Source organism: Clinocottus analis, unplaced genomic scaffold (genome assembly GCF_023055335.1).
Source record: "Clinocottus analis isolate CAN_PGR_092001 unplaced genomic scaffold, fCliAna1.0.p SCAF_13, whole genome shotgun sequence".
Lineage (NCBI taxonomy): Eukaryota > Metazoa > Chordata > Actinopteri > Perciformes > Cottidae > Clinocottus > Clinocottus analis.
Window position 1 is genome coordinate 9,259,635 of NW_027175854.1, and position 12,135 is coordinate 9,271,769.

Consider the following 12,135-nt stretch of genomic DNA (forward strand, 5'->3'; position numbering starts at 1 on the left):
TGTATTAAACTTAGCGAGACACTCATCATCGAGGTTGGAGAAGAAAAGATGACAGTTGCGGCACTTTGTCGAACCTGCAACACGTCTGATTTATTGCCGCCCACGAGTTCTGGGGCCTGAGCGCGACAATTATTTTCATTGCTGATTCCTTTATCGATTACCTGTGAAATGTGTCGATGTGTTGACAAATGACGAGAGAAGAAGAGCGCTCAAAATGCCTACCAAGTGTTCCTCCACCGCAGAAACGTCTTTAAATTGCTCGATTTGTTTTGTCCCAACGATCGCTCAAACGCGGCGACAAAGATGGATGAAGCGTCACGTTTGAGAAGCCGGAAGCAGACAATGTGGTTAAACATCGCCAAAATGACAATTTGTCGCCACCACTGCTTGGACGCATGAAACAGATTTTTAACATCGACTGGGTTTACTGTCCTTAAGGTCGCATCAAAACAAACGAAATCTCCAGCATCGTTTCTCAAGTGCACACATGGATCAACAGGGTAATGCCTTCTCCTGGCAGCTCAAGCCACCATAGAGGTCAATAAATCATTTGATTTATTCTTTTTTACCAACTCTGTGATAAGTTTGTGTCAAGTCTCTGGAGCGGTGCACCACCGTGATTAATTACTGTACACTTGAAGTCCATTTCTGAACTCTGCAGGATAAAGGTGTGTGTGTGTGTAGGGGGGTCATAAATTAAAACCTCCGTGACATTAATCATTATATCTTATCAACCTTGAACACTGGCTGCACACTGCACTTCAGAGAGAAAAGTTAAGTGTGCTTTCATCCATTTTTATCGAATGACGGCTCAATCCCGGAGGATCGAACCAGGAGCCTTTGTCACTTTAATTATCCCTCATTTTCTTTTATAGTCACCAAAAAATGTTTTTAATACACACTGTGTTCCCCCTGTGTTTTTATAGTTACATGGCCTACCTGTTGAGTGCAAATGTTCTGGCAATAAATCTAAACGAGGCTGTGAAGGGAACGTGTTGTTGTTCATTACAATCATGAAGCACGTTTGCTTCATACTTTTATCACCTGTGAAAATACTTTTGAGATATGCAAGGAATAAACAATTACTGAACATCAGACTGGATGAATTAGCTCGACTAAATGATGGTGGGAGAAAAAAAAAATCAATTTGCTCATCAGTGGCCAATTAAAAAAAAACACACCAAAAAGAAAACACTCATCACATCCTCCAGCTGATTAAAAAAAAAAACAAGAACAAAAATCACAAATAATCATAACGATCCATTATAGAAATTAGAAGTCACTCAGCCAGTGGAGTGAGCTGTGGGATGGAGGGAGAAGAAGCAGAAAGAAACTTACCTCTTTCGGAGCGTGCACACGTCTAACTGCAACGAGTTGAAACAATTTAAAAAAGGAGAACTGTTCATTTCAAAGCGAATTTGTCTCTGAAAGCAGTCGTGTGCTCTTCTGCCCGGCAGCACGGAGAGAAAGGAGCTCCCGTCGCTGCTTGCCGCCTCCTCTGCAGGGAGAGAAAGTCACAGTGGACCCACCCCGCCTGATCCTCACTGGCCACGCCCCCTTCCCGCGCGGCTCCCACCTTTCTTCTTTTTAATTAGCAGTGTCCACGCGCCCTGCTCGTTTGTCAACTGCGCGCGAGACAACCCACAAGGACGCCATCACGCTGTCACACTGTACATTAATATTCAGGACCAACTGCAGTTAATTACAAGTAACATGGAAGTTCTGACATATCTTGAGGTACACATATACACTTGGAATTTCGAGCGGACTTGACAAACAACGTATTCACACACAGTTTCGGGTATTGTCATCTCTGTGTTTGTTTTCCATTGCAGTCTAAACAATTCAGTGGGCCCCACTGTTCGTTTTTGAATTGTAGAAAAAGGATATGTGTTATCATCGTTAACAAATGCTATGACGATAGCGCCCAGCTGTTTCAGGACATTTTTGTATAGTTATTTTTCTAAAATGAGAGATTTCAGATGGGCTTGGGACGTGAATACAACAGACAGGACAAGTAAAACTAACATTGTTCGTTTAATAATATGTATCATCATTAAATAAATTACTTTGTTTCTTATTTGTCAACCCTGACTTTGTTTAGCTTGAGACCTGGATATTCCGGAACCCGGATATTCTGGAACCCGCTCTTTCTGGAATGGAACTCTGACATTCCAGAACCTGGACATTCTGGAATGGAACCTGTGGAAAACCACACTCCAAACTACCCTCCAATGGAGACTACAGGCTTTCCCCTAGCACCAGACCTCAATCTGCTGACGTCGGATGTCTAAAAGTTGGGAATTCCAGTTCATCCTAAAAGGAGTTGGATGAGGTTGAATCCAGAGCTCTGCGCAGGCCAGTCAAGTATAAATTATCATACTTGTGCACAGACATAATGTCATGTTGAATAAGAGCAACAAAGTTAGACACACTGTTTGCAGGACTTTCAGTGAGTCAGCTCATTGGGAATATGTGCTGATCCATGGAGGCTGGAGGAAATATCTCTCCTGGTGGTGCCATGGAGTTATCTTGCAGAGAAATACCATAAGTATTGGCGTAGACTCTGATTGGGAGGGGTCCAGTACATCACTAATACCCCTGAGGATGACAAATTGGCCTTTTCTTCTCTCAGGTTATTGTTTCTGGTTGAGTTATTTATGGCTTCTGCGGCGGCTCCGTGACCTGACCACATGTGTCTGAGATGCCTCCGAGGGCTCCGGCAGCAGTGCTCACTTTAAGACTCTTTTCTTCACCGCTTGTCTGGCACGTCAGAAAGATGCATTCATCTTCAAATGACCGAGCTGTCTCATATCAGTCTGCTGCCGCTGGGTGTATTGATCTAGTGTATGGATCGTTCTGGTCTTTGGGTTTATATTGTAACTCTTAGTGTTCATTCGGGGCTGTTATATTGTTCTTGGACTGGCTTGCTTCTTGTTCCAGAGTTTTTAAAGAGTATCTGTGGAATACATGCACTTTATTTAGCGCATACAAGACATTCCAGTTTTTTCTGTGTCTCACATATTATTATATTTTTAGCAGGGTGGCCCTATGAACGGCGATGGTCCACCGCTTTGGTCCAGACTAAAAGAGCAACTTTCGGGTGGATTGCTAAACAATTTTGGACAGATGTTACTGGTCCCCTGAGGATGAACCTTTAAGGCGTTGGTGATCCCCTGACTTTTCAATTATCTCGACGAACGAGTAGAAGTTTTCAATTATCAAATGAAATGTCTCAACATCTAGTCGATTGGTCAGCACAGTGGTTCTCAAACTTTTTCTGTCACGCCCCATTTTGGAGGAAGAAAAATGTTCGGGCCCAACCGCAACAACAACATTGGAACAACTGGGTCCAACTTTTAGAGACTCCTCCATCTGTGCTTTTTTAATGAATAGATTAATGAAAATTGAAATCCCTTTCAAGTAAACCAGATTGCTCCATCTGACAAATACTAATAACATGTGCAATCACTTTGTTAAAACAATGCAAATAAAGTGCAAAAAATAACTCATATTTGGCAAAAATATTACCAAGGAAGCCGTTTGGATCCCTGTTTTCTCCCCATAGTTTCATGTTGAAGTGTCCTTGAGCAAGACACTGAAGCCCTCGAGCTTCACAGCAGCACAAAGCACCTTCATTACTAAGGATGGAAAATGTAGAGAATAATTCCCCCAATGTGGGATTCATTAAAGATTCTTAAAAGAAAAAGAAGAATATATATATATATATATATATTTAAGAATCTGCATCTCCCCCATGCCCCACCTGTAATACCTTAGCGCCCCACCGGAGGGTCGCGCCCCACAGTTTGACAACCACTGGGTTAGCAGAACATTTTGTACAGACAGTCATGGTTCCCAGACAGTGTATCCTCACAGCCTTTGTGATCCCAGGACTTCAACACTGTGAGGGTTTTTTTTTTAATGAAATTGTTGGATGGGTTGCCATGAAGGCTTTCTCAGGCGTTTGTGTTTCCCTCAGGATTATTTGTAGAGTTTGCAATAACTTTGGTCATTCAGCCTCAGATTTCTTTCTTCTTCTTGGCCTCCAGCCCAGCCTCAGTCAAAGTAAATATGACGAGCCAAAGTTAATTTACCTCAACAACAAAAAATCTGCTGAATACAGACATCTCTTTTTCACTGTCTCAACTTTACTGAAACCAACATGTGCCAACAAGTTATATTAATAAATACATTGTATTTATTGACATTTTCTTTCCTTTTGTAAAGTCACAACCAACTGTTGCTATGTATACATCATGGTTCCAGGTACAGCTGACATTGTTTGATGAAAAAATAATTAAAGATTCTTAACTAATTTAATTAGGTTCTGAACATTTACTGCATCTGTTGAGAAATTCGACCAAAGAAGTGGCACTGAATATAAAAACAACAAGAAAGCAACTTGACACAGCTATAAGGTAATATGTGTCAAGTTGCTCTGTGCGAGGATCTAAGAGGTGGGAACAGAGAGACCTGAGGCAGCAATTTTTAGACAAGAGGCTTTCGTCTTATTTCCTCTTCCTGAACTCGTGGGCTCATAGGCACAGGTCATGGAGTTCTATCAGATGTGAACTATGAGGACTTGTGTGTTCCTGCGCTGAAATGACAGCTTGACATCAAACTTTAAAGGATGACTCACACACTCAAACTGCACTTAAGACTTCAATAAGATGAGTTTTCCCTCCTCTTCTTGCTATTCCCTATTCTCCCTCTCCTTGATCCGTGCAATTATAAAGGTAAGCCAGTTTGCTAACCTGCGATCGGCCGCTCGCCAAACTAGACCCGAGCTAGCGCTCATGCAATAGCAGAATATCTTGACTTTATAGCCCTGCCATTGATCTATCTTGGTCATTTATCCCATGAGCTTGTGTGTTTCTGGTTTAAGTATTCAGCTCCCGTCTGCAGAGTTTTTGTTGAATTTGTTACCTTTCTAAAAAACAAAAAAAAACCTAGCAAACAAAATTTAAGTAAACTCTTTCACTTCAAAGGTCAGGTTTCTCGCCTTGGGTGGACCGGCGTCTCAGAGAGACATTACTGTGCCGAACGCTCAGGGCATCCTCTCATAACTGATGTTCTCTCACATTCGCTGACTTCAGACATCAGGAAGTGATTACAATTTGGGCAGAAAGGGAGTGGAGGTGAGGGGTGGGGGGACTCCGGCGGCAACAGCCTCCGCTTGGCACAGGGAAATACATTTCGTTGTTATCAGCTTCAGCTGGTTAAATGCTAAATTATTCATAGGGAGGTTAAGGCTTGCTCTCATGAGATTAGTGCGCCTAATTGTTCATCCAGTTTGCTGCTTGAATGCAGGAGCGACGCTGGCTGAACACCAGCATCCTGAATGATTTCATTAATGAGGAAACGAGACGAGACATTCAGAAACTATTTGCAGAGCTCCTGGAACTTTTTATGTACTCCGTGAAGCAAAAACAGGTGCCTCCAACTTTGCAAGTCGGTACAAATCTGAAAGGGAAATTAGAAATCAGGTTGATTGAAGACGGCTGATGTTTAGTCTTCAGCTCCACCGTAAGACACCGAATCTAGAGTATGTTATCCCTCCTAACATTTTATGGACATTTACGTAAATAACTATCGTATTTCCCTTGTAAGATAAACCCAAAAGGCTTTTAAAACGATTTTATAGCCATTGTGTCTCTTTAATTCTAATGAAAATCTCCTACATGTCCGATCAGTAGCTGATGCACCTATCTGAAACCTTAATGTCCCGCTGGCCTGTTTTCATGCTCCAACAGATACATGGAGCTTCTTTTTTACTCCTCCACATTCTGCAGAGTTGTTAGTTCTCTTCAGGCATTTTTTATTTTAGCAAATATATGGAATTCATATAGGGATAGCCTTTTTCATCCGTCAAGGCACATGTGTCCTCGGGCATGCCGATGTGCACCAAACTACACATTTTCGAAATATCGGCATTGTCCGATTTACAAAAAATATCACATCTGTGTTCATACGGTCTATACAAATAAACACATTCTTATTAGATCCAGTGTGAAAGTTCAGCTGTAGCTGCGATAAACATAACACTGGTATCCTGCAACAGATGACGAGCTCTTAGTTGACTGCTCCAAGGCGTTTTCTATTAGTCAGCCTTGAAAAGCTCGGTGCATAGGGTTGGCGAGGGTGAGTGATACTGCTCTTGCGCGACTGTCTGCAGTTGATGTATATTTTCCTTGCCACACTCAACTCAAAAGTAATCCAATAGTTTGCTTAAATAAATGCTAATAATATTCTGCCTGAATGCCAAACGCCTGCAGAAAGCATCTAAGCGTATTTGTTGTCTCCATCAGCAGGATCATGCGACCGCTCGCGCTTGCGTCCGTGATTGAGTGTCCGTCCTCGGATAATCTTGCATTCTGCTTCAGCAAGCTGCATAATATTTTTTGGGGTCGACAGTTTTGGCTGCAGGACCCTGTCTTGGTTGACTCACACTTTCTCAAAACACTTCTTTTTTTTTCTGCCAAGGAGGTGCCTGCTGACACCTCCTTCATCGCTCTTGACAGGCCCCTGGCTGGTATGGGGCCACTGGTAACACAGCTGGCTGCGCTCACCTTTAGTGTTTTGGATGGGGTGTTTGGCTAACAGCTAACGGAACTACACACACAGTTTGCTGAATTCAGTTTTGTTTTGCCTGCATACATCACAGCAGTGTGTTTTACGACGCCTTTAGTGGGTTTCACATTTCAGGTATTGGGTTACACAAAATAAGCCGATCATTCCATCATTCTACACATGTTTCTATGGGTCTAACAGGAATGCCTTGTAATTGTCCCCACATGCCCAGCAACCTGCGCAATGTCAAGAAATGATGTCACACTGGAAGGAGATGCTCTGATAGCTGAGCAGGGAAAACAACACGCATCTCTGTGCAGCCTTCTTAGACCACAGATCATTTTCAAAAGAGCGACTGATGGTTCACTTGCATCCATCAAATGTAAGACATATGGTCTTCTTTCGTCAAAGCAAGGTAGGCAGTTCAAAGAAATGATGTCAATCCTTATTAGATTTCCTGTGCAGGGCAGGGCCGTGCAGAGATGCTGGTGGATGCCTGAGATTCCAGAAGACTTGTTTTTGAGGGAGGTGAAGGGAGGAGGGGGGGGAGATAGGATGGGTTCAATTAAACCTGGAATGCACTTAGAAATGGGTAAATGGAATTTGAAATGAGCACTTTTGTTTAATTTACTTAGAAAACCTCTGGGGTTGACATAAATTGCAGGATCCCGAATGCATCGAGGATGGATGTAAGACGTCTGGGCAAGAAGAGGAAAAAGTTCAAATGGAAAGGTGGCCCATGGCATGCAATTATTGGCTGGCACTCGGTTAGGCCGCTTCGAAGAATGTCCTGTTAATTAATTAATGCTAATACTGTGGCGGCTGCATTTATTTGAATAAGCAGACAGCCACGCGGTTCTGTCGTATCCGTACATGTCACTATCAAATTGGTCCGTTTGCTTGGGTTAGAAATTACTTTTAAATTAAAGGATTTATTAGAAGTTGAGCTTTGAGATGTGATAATAATTAAGATAATTCATTAATTTGAGCAAAATGTTATTTGTTATTTAAATACCCCAAGTTTCTTCATGTTTTTGGTTTATAATTTTTTTAAAAAATGCATTTTCCCCTTATTTGTGAGTATGTCTTTATTAATTTCTTCAAGAACGTCTGTATGTGAAAAGCCACTTAAAATAAAATGATTCAAATTAGAAAACATAACATAAATACACATGGAGCTTCCAAACAATTTGTGTAAAGGCCATGTCAAAAACCAGTTTATAACACAGATATGCATGCATGAATGTACCAACCAGAATCTAAATATGCACATGCATGGACATTCTTGAACGTGTATGAGCATAACTATGAAGAACATCGGCACCTGCATTCAGCCAAAGTGTGCCCACCTCAAGTTTATGTTCAATACAACTGCTCTGCAATAAATCCTGCCTTCATGAATAATTAAACATGAATAAATAAATACATTTGTATAAAATTGAGTTCACTAAGAGGGACCTAGAATATTTCTTAATAAACTTCAATGATTTTGAATGTCAACTGGCCCCTTCTCATTTTCTTGGTGTCAAATACAGGCGCTTTATCACGCCCCCTGGCATCTGATACTGACACGAGGTACCCTTAAGTGTCCGTATGGGACGCACCAGGCTTTCAAGGTACGACAATGTAAACACATCTGGCTCATTAGTAGACGCCCAGAGAAAATTATTTGGGAATGTCGGAAGTCAAAAACGCAACAAACACAGGACCTTCAACCAGGAGACTTGTGTTTAGTTATATTGAAGTTCATGTTTGTTGTACGTGTCCAATATGCTATACCGTGTTGCCCCTGACTAAGGGGTTTTGTCGCCTTAACTTGACTAACTTTTGTTGCCTTAACTTAAGTTTATGCAGTTATTTCAAGCCCAATCGAGATGGTTTTCTCAACCTTAGAATGTTAACGTTGTGTATAGCCGATATAATGCACCTGATAAAAAAAACATCTAACATATATTTAAATACAACAATACAAGGCAAATCTTCTTTTATTATAAAACTTCTTATTAAACAAAAAAGAGGTATCATGGGGGGACCCTAGAAAAAGGCTAAAAATCATCGATGAAACTTGATTAACAATATATATATATATATATATATATATATATATATATATATATATATATATATATATATATATATATATATATAATGGAGCTAAGAACTTGTTCTTTGGTCCAGCCGTTCCTGGGACATGAGAGCCTTGTCCTGTAAAGGAAAAACCCATCCGAAATAGTTTTACCCTTTATCACTAACATCGGGTGAAAATCACCGAAAGAAAACAGGGATTGGAGCATTCTTAAACCTAACTAAATGGTTTTGTTTCCTTAACCTAAACCAATGTTTGGTTTGGCTTCTCAACGTTAAGCGCGTGTTTCGTGCTACCGAGCGCTGGGCTGCTGCGTTAGAAAGTGACACCGAGAGGTCTGACAAAGCCTCATATGGGATCAGCAGGCGTACGCGTTTCCACAAAACACATAATCCTATTTCATTATCCTTTTTGTGGTCACAAGACAAACCACTTTTACTTCCTCTTTTTAATAGACGACAGGCCGAATAAAACTATACAACGGGACAGTTGGTGTATTATGGGCTTGTCAAGGTGAACAAGATGTCCTGCCAGTTCTGTCACTGCCGATGTCGCCCCGTGCTTATCTCAGGACAGTCATCTTCTTTATGAGTGCTGGAGCAGCTGAAGGCAGGAACATAAATGTGAATAAAAACAATAGGACGGAGCAGGCCATGTAAGATTTTCCAGGGTGGCAGGCACAACTCAATATCAATCTTGGTGTTCATTTTCAGCTGCAGCTTCTCAGCACTTTCCGATGACCGGCGTTTTTTTTTTTTACGTGTTATTAAAGTGCCACAAGGCAATTGATAGATGGAGCACTGTGCACTGCATGTGCACTATATGTCCCCCAACATCTTTTATTCATTGGATCGTATCTATTTTATTAAATGCACCGACTGGCTATTGTATAATGAAGAGTGTTTTAATATAGCAATATTGTAGATCAGAGGTGTTTGTAAAACTCCAGGATCTCACGAGTTTGTTTGTTTATGAAGTGCTTTTAGTATTGGAGATGATTTCTTTGAGATTCCTCAGTTGTGAATGGGTCTGCTTCTGGCACTATTTTATGTATTATAGAACTTAATTGTTATGGTCATTTAGAGTGTACGTGGTATTTCATTTTGTTAGTCATAGAGGATTTTTATGACAAGGCTTTTTCTAGTTTTTAATTTTGTTTTAAATTAGCTTACCCTGGACCATCTGGATTCATCACAATAATTACAGTAGTGTAGTCTTAGATATTTCTATAGAGTTCATATTTGAGCACAGTAAGTCCTCCTCAAAGGGCCTTGGTTTCCTGCCATTAGTAGATTTAGACTCCAGGCTTTGTTCCCTCTATTTTTACACTTTTTTATTCTCATAAGGCTACCGCCAGCTGCTGCCTAAAATGATGTGGATGTGGTTGTGTAATTTTTTAATTTGTTTTAGTGAATAATGCTGTTCACTCGTTGGTACAGTATGTTTTGGATTTTCACAAACCAAGCTGGGACATGCATTTTGTCATCATTTCAAAAGCGGATGTCGTTATTTAAAAAGATAATTGTCTTATACTTATTACAGATACAGCCATGAAGGTGTGTGTGTGTGTGCTGGTATCATTTTCACTGTGTGAGTCCGTGCACGTGTCTTTGTGGCGAAGCAGAAGCTGCCACAGAAGATTTTTAAGTTCCTTGGCGTTAATATCTCTGTTTGAGATTTGTCGCGTGAGGGCGTAATAACTGTGTAAAATGCAGTCTTAGATCAGCATGCTTCTCTTTCTTCATCCTCCGACCCCATCTGCTCCTCGATGGGGGAGCTGGTGATGGAACTTCAGTCTTGATCAAACCTCACAGGTGCTTAGTTGATATCAAAATGAAGGCCAAGTTGGAGTATGGCATGCGTGGTCTGAGCATGGGTGCCAGAGGTAGGGGGCTTGGAAGTGGGGAAAGGGCAATTGGCGCCTCCAATTTATCTCCCCAGCCCCCGTTGCCATTGTGTCTGGTGTGATCCCATTACGAGATTGATGAATATTATTTGTAGCCATGTTTACCTCCTCCTCATCTCGTCTCTCTTCCGTTGTGGGATGAATTGCCATGCATTTCTGTACAGACGTTCGTGTCTCTATGACTTGTATTTACTTGGGCAATCCCATGACTTTTCACGTGGCACCATCATCAGGTCACCTTCAATTTGTCCATAACTGAATACCTGCATAACTAATGCCAGCTCCCATCAGCTTTTTCGTGTGTGCATTCACAAAGTAAAAACAGTACCAGACTTATGCTGTCCTGACACCAGTTTCACACAATGGCCTCCTGCATTAGTAAAATGGGTTGAAACTTCACCGTTATTTTGCATATGAAGCGAAAAGGGGAATACTATCAAGTTTTCACAAAGCATTAGATTATTATTTTTGCCAAGAGGCATCTCTGTTTAAAAAGTAAAATTTCTGGTAGAAAAAGAGAAAAAATGGGGAAATCTGTATGTAGGTTAATTTAATTTAATTAACGGTTATTGCTGCTGCTTGAAGGTAATATTCAGTAATACTGATGTGCTAGATAATTTCAGTACTTGGATGATGACATTTTCACAGCTGTAAGGCAGAATTTGTATCGCAATGTGAGCTTGTTGCCCTTGTTGACCTTTTCTGCTTTACATACAAAACAATGCCAAAATGTCAGCATTTCTCTTCTCTCTTGTCTTTCGTGGCATAGTTGGTATTAACAGTATCCAAAAATAACACAAAGTAATCAAGTGACGTCACTTTGTTATTGTGGTACTTGGATTAGGTTACTACTACTACTACTATACTACTATACTACTTTACTACTATACTACTACTACTACTACTACTACTACTACTACTACTACTACTACTACTACTACTACAACTTACGTTAATAAATGCCCTTGTTGGTCCCTAAAGGCTGTCAGGATTAATTCAGCTGTGAAGCAATCGTTCGTCTTATTTTTCCTCAGTTGATAAGATATGAATGGAACACGCTGCATTTTTTACTATCTGATTGATACACGTTTACGTTCAAATTGAAACGTCCGTAGGCTACAGTTGGAGACCGTTGCTTTATGGAGATTTGTTGCAGACACCAGATAATATCAGAAAATAAATCACAAAAATAATGAACTCTACCTCTACGCTGGTGCTCAGAGCATTCACTTATCAGGAAACTAAGAAGCTCCCTCTGAGATGATAAAGGTTTCATGTGCAGGCTCTGTTATATATCTGTTTTCCATCACAGAGCTTGCAAAATACCAAAAAAAGTGTTTGTGTGGGTTTGACGAGAGAGTCGTCTTTTCATTTGCACAAATTGAGTTGTCAGAGTACAAAGAATATAAATACCAAATGAATGTATTCTCTCACAACTCTTTGCAGCTTCATAACAAAAACATTAGTTATATCGTTCGTTTTTAAATCCACTAATAATGTGACTGTCTGTCACAACAGGCAATCCACTTTGTAGCGGGCTCAAAGGGAAGGATGTTTTTTCTGAAAGTGC